Genomic DNA, 8,545 nt, shown 5'->3' on the forward strand with positions numbered 1-8,545 from the left:
ATTCATGGCATTACCAGAAAATGGTAATTTGCATTTGCATTGCTCTAATACTTAGAAGTGTTAGGCAAGTGAAAACACCATCCCAGCATGGAATAACAAGTCTCTGCTCCAAAGAACTTGTTATCAAAGTACAAAGAGACCAGAAATGGAGGTGGACTGGCAGGAGGGGGCAGATAAAATCAGGCACTATAGATCAGTGGTGTCAGCATGGCCAGCAGGCTGTGTGTGCCTGCAGCCCAGCTATTGACAATGTCTCTTGTTGCCACTGCCACCAGCACGCAGAACTGCATGGAGACAAGCAAATCATGCACGGTGGAAACTGTTCAGGAATGATGGAAATGGGCATCCCTGGCTGACAGGATGAGAGAGCTGGCAAGCCAGAGCTGTCTGAAAGATGATAGCTTAGCTGGATATAGAGAATCTATCAAGGCTTTTTAAAGTGAAAACCAGAATATCTATCTGATTTGGGAGAAAAGAAGGATGGAGGGTTGTCAAGGAAGGGGACACAGGGCAGCAACAGTTAAAGAAGGGAGCTGGGAGAGGATAGGATCAAAATGAAAGGGGCTTAGACTCAGCTGTACACAGTCTCACTTGCAACCTTACATCCTGTCCGCAAACTTGTGATAACTGTCCTGTACTTTCCATTAATTAAGGTTGGATGTCATAGCAACTGAAACAGAAGTCACTGAAGATCCAGAGGAGGCATTTAGCAGAGTAGGTATTCATAAAGGCCACACTGCAGTGCTAAACAAAGAAGAATGTGTTCATTTAGAGGCCCTGTGTGGACACTTGGGAAATCAGAGTTCACAGTGATAACAGGCTGGATGACAGCCCTAGCAGAAGAGTTTATAAAGAAACAGACATATGGCTTTGTGCTTCTGTACACTGAGAACCTCTGATAGTACATCTGCACTGCATTCTGCTCTAGCTTAAGCATTAGTCTGTTTGATTTCAGACTTTGTGTGAAGAGTTTTGAGTTGCAGTAGGGACAAACTCCTCATAATATCTCTGTTCTCAGTGGCCATTACAGAATCCTGCCCAAATCTTGTACACAGTTGCAGCTGAAGCAGAATCTGGTGCAGGCAACTGCTGGCTCTTTTGTCTTGTGTAGGACACTGAAATTTCTTCCAGACTCAGATGAAATATTCTCCAGCAATTTTAATTTTCACTTGCTCATAGGCTCTTTTCAGAAGCAATTCAAATACAAGATTTTGAAAATTCACTGATGTTAGTGAATAGTCTGTTTCTTCCTTCTCATCCTGCTCCAGTTTATGAAAGCACTGGGCACAGTGCAGTCTAGAACAGCAAAACAGGGCATTGCAATGGCTGGGAGCTGCTGAGATCTGAGATGCCTGCTTATTAGTGCACCAACAGAATTTCCTCCCAACAGTGACTTGATAATTGTGGTTTGCTTTTTTCACCTACATAAACACTGATGGTATTTCTTGAAATGATAAGATTTCTTTCACAGACATGTTGTAAGACAAGATTTGTGTGGCAGAAAAAGTAATTGTATAGCCATCAGGGCAGCAAATGTATTCTCTGCAGGTAATTTGTGGATAATTGTGCTATTATCTAAGGAGAAAAATGATAATTCTTTAATACCAAGTGACATCCCACTTTGTTTACCCTCTGGTTATCATGAACTATTATTTCTCAAATACCAGGGTTTAAATATTGATTGCTGTGTGTGGATAAAAATTGCTTCATAGTGTTCATCTTTCTTAGTCTATTCATCAGAGATCTCTCTCCATTACTGTCCTCTGTCTTACCTGGCAAGATATTTCTGCAGCCCCTCCCACTAGAGGCTCAAGGCACTGAATTCTGTATATTTCATAAGTAGCTACCACATAAGCAGATGGGAGTAAAAAAACAACAATCAAAGTCCAAACAGTACCAGTAGTTCTCCCTGTAAGCAGTACAAGTTCTCTGCCAGTGCTGACCAAATCCTGGCACTGCTGTGCACCTCTAGTGGCAGCCAGCATTTCAGTAGGGGGAAAATGCTTGACACAATTTCTCTGCAATTTTCTTTCTCACTCTTTCCCTGTCAATAATCCTCCTCTTATTGGCATAGTATAGTAGCTGGGAAACACAATTCTGCTGTATCTCTGCATGAGCAAATCTTTCATAATGCAAAGATGTTTTGCAGCAAAAATTACAAAGCAGCTTCGACACCACCATATGCTGATCCCACATTTCAGCCCACTGCAGACTGACTTGTATGTGACAGAGACATGGTTTATTAAGGGGAACAGAGTAACAAGGGAAACTTTCTTTAAGTTTTGTATCTAATTATTGCCAAAAAGATGGGGCATTTTTTCTGCAATGATACAGCAACTGTTTGATTGTTTTTTAAATATTATTTTTCTCTGCCAACATAGGCACCAAGCTGCACCAGCACAATCAGCTTTAATTCACGTGTGAGAAGGTGAGAGCTCCTATTTGGGAACTAGAAGCAGGGAAGCTTCCAGCTGAAACTGTTTGAAAAGAGGTGGCTAACCAGAGTTCCTTGGAGAAGGGTTTGCAAAGAGGTTAAGCCATAGGAGACAGGGAAGGATGAATCTGAGGGCTCCCTCCACAAATCAGGGTTAAGAGGCTTTTTTTGGAGACACTGCAAATCCAACTTGGCTGGTTTTGAGAATTCTTTGTGCAACTCCTTTGTGTTCAGATTCTGCGAGGAAGGACAAGGGGGACAGAGATGGGCTGATCCTTTCAGGCCAGCTGCCCTTGAAGCCGTGAACCCCCAGAGGAAGCTGGAAACACAGCTGGGGGAACTCAGGAGAGAAGCTGCTGGATTGTGCCTTCCATAGACTTGCAGCCTAATGCCATTTACAGGGCTACATTCAGACTGTTGCAGAGATCACTGATGGAATCTTTTCATCTCAGTGGAAAAGATTTTGGTTTTGCTAAGTATTAGAAAAAAATCTTGTGTTTGAAGGGACTTTTCTAAACCATACTTTGTGGTTTGGCCCTTCTGTACTTGGCCCAGCTCTGGGACTCTTCCTCTCCTGCTGTGGGGCTAAACAGCCCAGAGTTAGAGCTTGCTGGCTGTACCCTACAGTTTGTGCCTTTGCTGTTCACCATACATCTTGGCTACCCTACAAAATTAGAACTACCCATGAGGTGAATTATTCACTTCTACAGCACAACGGAAGCCATGTTGATTTGATTTACTGTTTTCTATTTTATCTATTGATCTTTGAGGAGTCCCAAGAGTATGCTCCCGTGAAAGGCCATACAGAACTTTGTATTCAGTTTAACAATTTTATTTACAAAGGGTCTTCTTGCAGCCTGTCCCCTTGCCAAGTTGCTGCAGGCACAAAGAACTAAATTTAATTTTTATGATTAATAGAGCACACAGAAGATATATATCGCAAAGTTCTCTCCCTGCCTTGTTATTTGGGGTGCCAAAATTGCAGTGCACTCTCTGAGAACAGCTAAGAAGTGGGAGAGCTCCCCTCTGACAGATCTTAGCTGTTAAAAGGCAAAAAGAACACAGATGGTTGAAACCAGAGTTCTGTGTAAAACGAGCAACCAGTTTGCACCTGCATATCTAAGCAGATATATTTGTTGCAGGTACCAGTACAAAAATAGGGCCCTAAAAATTTTTCAGAGAGAAACATGTTTTCAGAGGTTGCAGCCACTGAGAATCAATGCCAAAGGAGATACTCAGGGCTCACACTATCCAGGAGAAGCTGTGTGGGGAAGGCTGCTTTGGACTCAGATTTTATAGTGTGATTTTGCCTTTTGAAAGGCAGATACTGCAAATAAATGGACACTCAAATGAAAAATCGTTAGTTCTGCCTTTTATCCTCATTACAGGATTACCTAGCATGTCTAGAGGGCAAGCAGAGCATATTTTGAGTACTGAGAATTGTCTTCCCCAAGATGTTTTCAGGAATTGTTGCTATCATTCCCCACAGCACAATGGGTAAAAAAAATACAATCACTCAACTTATTAACAATACCAAACAACTTTGTTTTGTGAATGCCTCCTCTGTGGTAACTCCAACCCCAGACCTGTGTCTGCACTCAAAGAAAAGTGTGACTTTACCATTTCTGAGAAGTCTGTTCCTCTTTCCATATGCTGGCCTTGGAAACCTAGATGATCTTTCAGAAAGTTTAAAGAATCCCAGGTGAGCTTTTGTAAAGGTGCCTCAAAGTCATTAATGCCCAGCTGACCATGCCCCTGGTCTTTTAACTCTCCCAGCATTTCCCAAAAGCAGTCTGTTTACCTTGTAGGCAGCAGATGACCTCTTCTTGCAGTGCACTCTGTATTCCTGGAGATGACCTAACACCTAATTCCATCCACAGCTCCCAGCCAAAGAAGAGGAAAATGAGTTCTTTTCCCATCATTGTGAAAGAAATCTTATACTCATTTGGACTTTAATTAAATTTTATCCAGACATTATCTTTCCCTTTTTCTGTTAGACAATTTTCTCAGTTTCCTGGAAGGGTCCCAGAGTCTGTGGTCTTTCTGCTATTTTTGCCTGTAATTTATAAAAAAACTGTGAACAGAAGTAAATTATCAGCAGCAAGAGGCTGCCCTGGGTCTGTCTGAGCTGGAGCTCACTCTGACACCGCAGCCCTCCCTGAGCTGTGCTGTGCTGGTACCCAGGAAGGTGCTGCTCACAGCCCAGGGCTTTGGCTCTGCCTGAGCAGTGCTGGCACTGCAGCAATGCTGCCTCTCCAGCATTGCCCCCTTGCCTGTGGGCTGGGGGTGGGCAAGATCTTGGCAGGGGCTGTGGCCAGGAGAGCAGATTCAGCTGACCAAAGGGATATTCCATGTCGTTATGATGTCTGCTCAGCCAGGAAAGGAGGATGCAGGGGGCACTTGTTATTACAATGTTTGTTTTCTGTGATAACTGCTGTGCCTACTAAGGCCCTGCTGCCTGGGTATTGGCTGGCCAACTCCTGCTGATGGGAAGTAGACAACAAGTATTTTCTTTTCCTCTGCTTCCAAACACAGTCTTTGCTTTTGTTTTATTAAACTGCCATTATCTTGAGCCACAGGTTTTTTCTATCTAATTTTCTCCTTCCCTCCTCATCCTGCTGAAGAAGGGGAGGGATGGAGTAGCTCGGTAGGCAGCTGGCATCCAGCTGAAAGCAGGGCTCTCAAGGTGGGAAGGCTGTTCTCACCATAGCTCAATGTGACAGAATTCTGAGAGATGAATGCTAGAAAGGTTTTCCTTTCTCTAGAAGTTACTAGATGGCAATTCAGACCTGGGCCATAAGCCAGGTGAACTTTCTGCATGTTTCACACACAGAACTTGTGGCAGAAATGTTGGAAAGCTTTAGAATGACCTAATGCCTTTGGAAAGTACCTGGGGTCATAAACTGATATGTTTGCTCCATTAGGCTTCCCAGAAATACAACAGAGGTAAGTTTTTGGTAGAGAATATGCAAGGGAAAGAGAGAGAGAGAAGTCAAATTTCCCTCCTGATTCACAAGTCTAATGTTCTGATTAACTTCAAGTGAAATAGCCTTAACTATAAAGAAAAACAATTATTGCTCAACAAAATACTTAGAATTGTTCTCTCTGGTTTAACGCTGCATATAAAGCAAAGAAAATCTGAGAGAAAAAAAGTTTTGTGAGTGTATTGCTGCATGTCTTTGTCCAACTTCCTGAGCCCTAGGGACAAGAGAGTGAGATACTTCATACTTCAAACCTTGTACAGTTGTAGAATGATTCCTCTCCTTCCATGGAAGCAAAGTCATCACACATAAAACAGGGCAGCTGAATTGCCTCTAGCAATTGGCCATAATAAAGCATCACACAACTGCCATCAAATGAGAACATCTCCACTGGCCATAAATCTGAATGTTAGATCCCATTTTCAGAAATAGTTTCCCTAGCTTGCAAGAGCCTAGCATTCAGAGAAGCAGAGTCGTGTGAGTAAGGAAGGGTACCAAATGAGCAGCCCTCTTTGGGACTAGCATCTGCTTCCCAGTGGGAAAACTTTCTTTCTCTCCTTTATACTGCATATTCTTTCATAATAAGCTCTCAGGAGCTGCTGAACTAATCAAAGTAATCCTTCTGCAAAGGCATGTATTACACCAAATCTAATGAAGCAGGAAGACAGCTTCTATAATGTCCAATTTACTTTAAAATATATATATTCTATGATTTGATTGCTATACATATTACAGGCTCTCCTAAAAATGCCAAAAAAGTCAATGCTTCTAGACTAACTGGAAATGAAATATTTTCAGTGCAGTGACTTTTTGTTAAGATGAGAGGAAATAAGAAGGAAGAAAAATGTCATTTGTGACCCAGGGAAAAGGAGAACTTTATGTACAAGCTCTATGTAAACAGATTGAGTGTTGGCATTGTCCAGAACTAATACATAAAGCAGAAAACTAAGAGGATCTAAGCAATGAAAATGAGAATGTCAAGTACAAGATCACATGTGATCCAGTATTTATGCTTGTCTTGAGGATTGCATATCTGAAACTTGTCTTATCAGTTTGACAAGATCAGGATGTAACTGTGCAACTCCTTTGAGTACAGAGTTCACATACGGGAGACCTACCATTGTCTCATTTCTCTGCACATCAGTCACTTGTGAACTTTCTGTTCTACTCCTCAATAAGCTTCCTTTGAAGATAGTACAAGCCTTTGCCAGTTTCACATTGTGGCTTTCTGTAATGATATCTCCTGACTATTTAGTAGTAAAGTGCAAAATTATCTTCCAAAAAGGTCCTGTCCCCCAAGGGTCCAACACCATTGTTTGCTGCAGCATCCTCAGGGTGCAAGCACTGTGCATGCACAGAGGGGTGGGTTTGGAGTTCAGATTGATGTCTTTGGAAGTTTGTACATTTATGTCATGTCACATCGACATTGCCATGATATTCATGTGTCTGATGTCACACAGAGAGAAGGGAAGAGCACACTCTACAAAGTGACCACACAATCTCAGACATTGGCAAAGGTGAAACTAGTCAGTGGATCAGCCACCTCTGGGTGCAGTTCTGCCACAGCTGGTTTAAATCTGGCTTGGTTGTGTCTACCAACGCTGCAGGGCAGGGACACTCAATGAAATCTCTCTGCCTTTCACAATGGACCTGCTAATAATTATTCTTAGGGTGTCATGGTTTGACAGCCTGTAGAGTCTAAGAAGTATCTCTGCTGGTTAATGTTCAGTGGCCTGGTGGCAACAAGGATTGTTTCCTTCCTTAAATGACTAACAAAAGGATTGCTTCCCTCCTTAAATGACTATCAAGGGAAACTGCAACACTACAGGTGAGTGCCTTTCATTAGGGGCACGGCTCCCATTCATACAAAGAAATGCAATCCTTCAGTTTATGGTTAGGAATTGCAGGTGTTCATTAAAGGAAAGGTACATGTGCAGAGCTGGGGAATGCAGTTCCCACCATTACTAACACAGCCTTCTCACAAAGGCTTTCCAGTAACAGTTCACACCATCTATTTTTAATACCAGCTGCAGTGAAGATAATAGCTTGCATCAGGGTCGTTTGAACAGAGGCTGGAAGGCCTAAACTCTGTGATACTTAAGCTGCAGTCTCTGCTAGAAGAGCTTTTTCACACACTGTGCCTAATTCTCTGTTGCAATTAAACTTCACTTTACAACAGTAACGGGCCTTCAGCTGGGAATACAGCAATTCATGTCTTTGCACAGTGGAATGTAAAGCCAGATTTTGTGAATGAGAATCCATTCATGTGTACTTGACCTAAACACAACTGAAAAGAAAGCAGGCAACTCTTGAAACAGAAGGATATTTTCTGTTTTCTACCTAAGGTATTGTAGAGGATTTTTTTGTTTTGGTTTGGTTTTTAACTAAAGAGCAGAAAAGGATGATGTCCGGGTTTATCCCAATGTTTTGTTTATTTTTAGAAGTCGACCAACAAACAACCATGACCTTAATTCTACAAGACAGAAGTGCATACAAGCACATTGTTGAATATCAGAATCTATTTGAGTTCTGACAATTTCAGCAGAGCTGTACACATGCATAGTCTTTAAAAGCAGACTACAAAAAAAATAACTCACCAATATGGTGAAAAAAACCTGTATATTTAAGACAGATTGAACACCTTTTAACTTCTTTGTCTTCATACAGAGATAGTGTGGGAATAGCATTACAATTCAGACATAAATTGGTCAAAGGCAAAACCAGGTACCAGCACTTTTAAGTGAGCATCAGTTTCATACTGTCATTAAAGTGAAGCTGGAATCAGATGGAACAAGCTGCAAACTGGGCATGTGCAGACTCTGCCCTCTCCTGTATTTAAATGGAAGCCGCTGCTGCTGCCCTTTGCCGAGCTGATGATGGACTGAATCAATCTGAAGCTCTAGTGAGGAACTCTGCACTGGATCTCACACCATTCCAAAGAATCCAATAATCTGCTTCACACACACAAAGGTAAAGTGGCTGACATAAACTCAGAGAACATCTCTTCTTTCTTGGTTTTTGCTTAGATTTTGTTCACCTGAATAACCAGCCCAATCAGAAGGGGATCTGTTTTCCCTCCGAGGACACCAAGAGCACCAGAACTGTGGAGTCCCTCAGTGCATGGAATGAC

The 8,545-nt window shown here is 42.1% G+C and overlaps 1 protein-coding gene across 1 annotated transcript in view; it reads right to left on the reverse strand.

Moving 5' to 3' along the window:
* WAPL (WAPL cohesin release factor) overlaps window positions 1–8,545 on the reverse strand; it is a 128,802-nt gene that overhangs the window by 93,080 nt on the left and 27,177 nt on the right. The window lies entirely within an intron of this gene.

The sequence above is a fragment of the Ammospiza caudacuta genome, chromosome 9 (assembly GCF_027887145.1).
Source record: "Ammospiza caudacuta isolate bAmmCau1 chromosome 9, bAmmCau1.pri, whole genome shotgun sequence".
Taxonomy (NCBI): Eukaryota; Metazoa; Chordata; class Aves; order Passeriformes; family Passerellidae; genus Ammospiza; species Ammospiza caudacuta.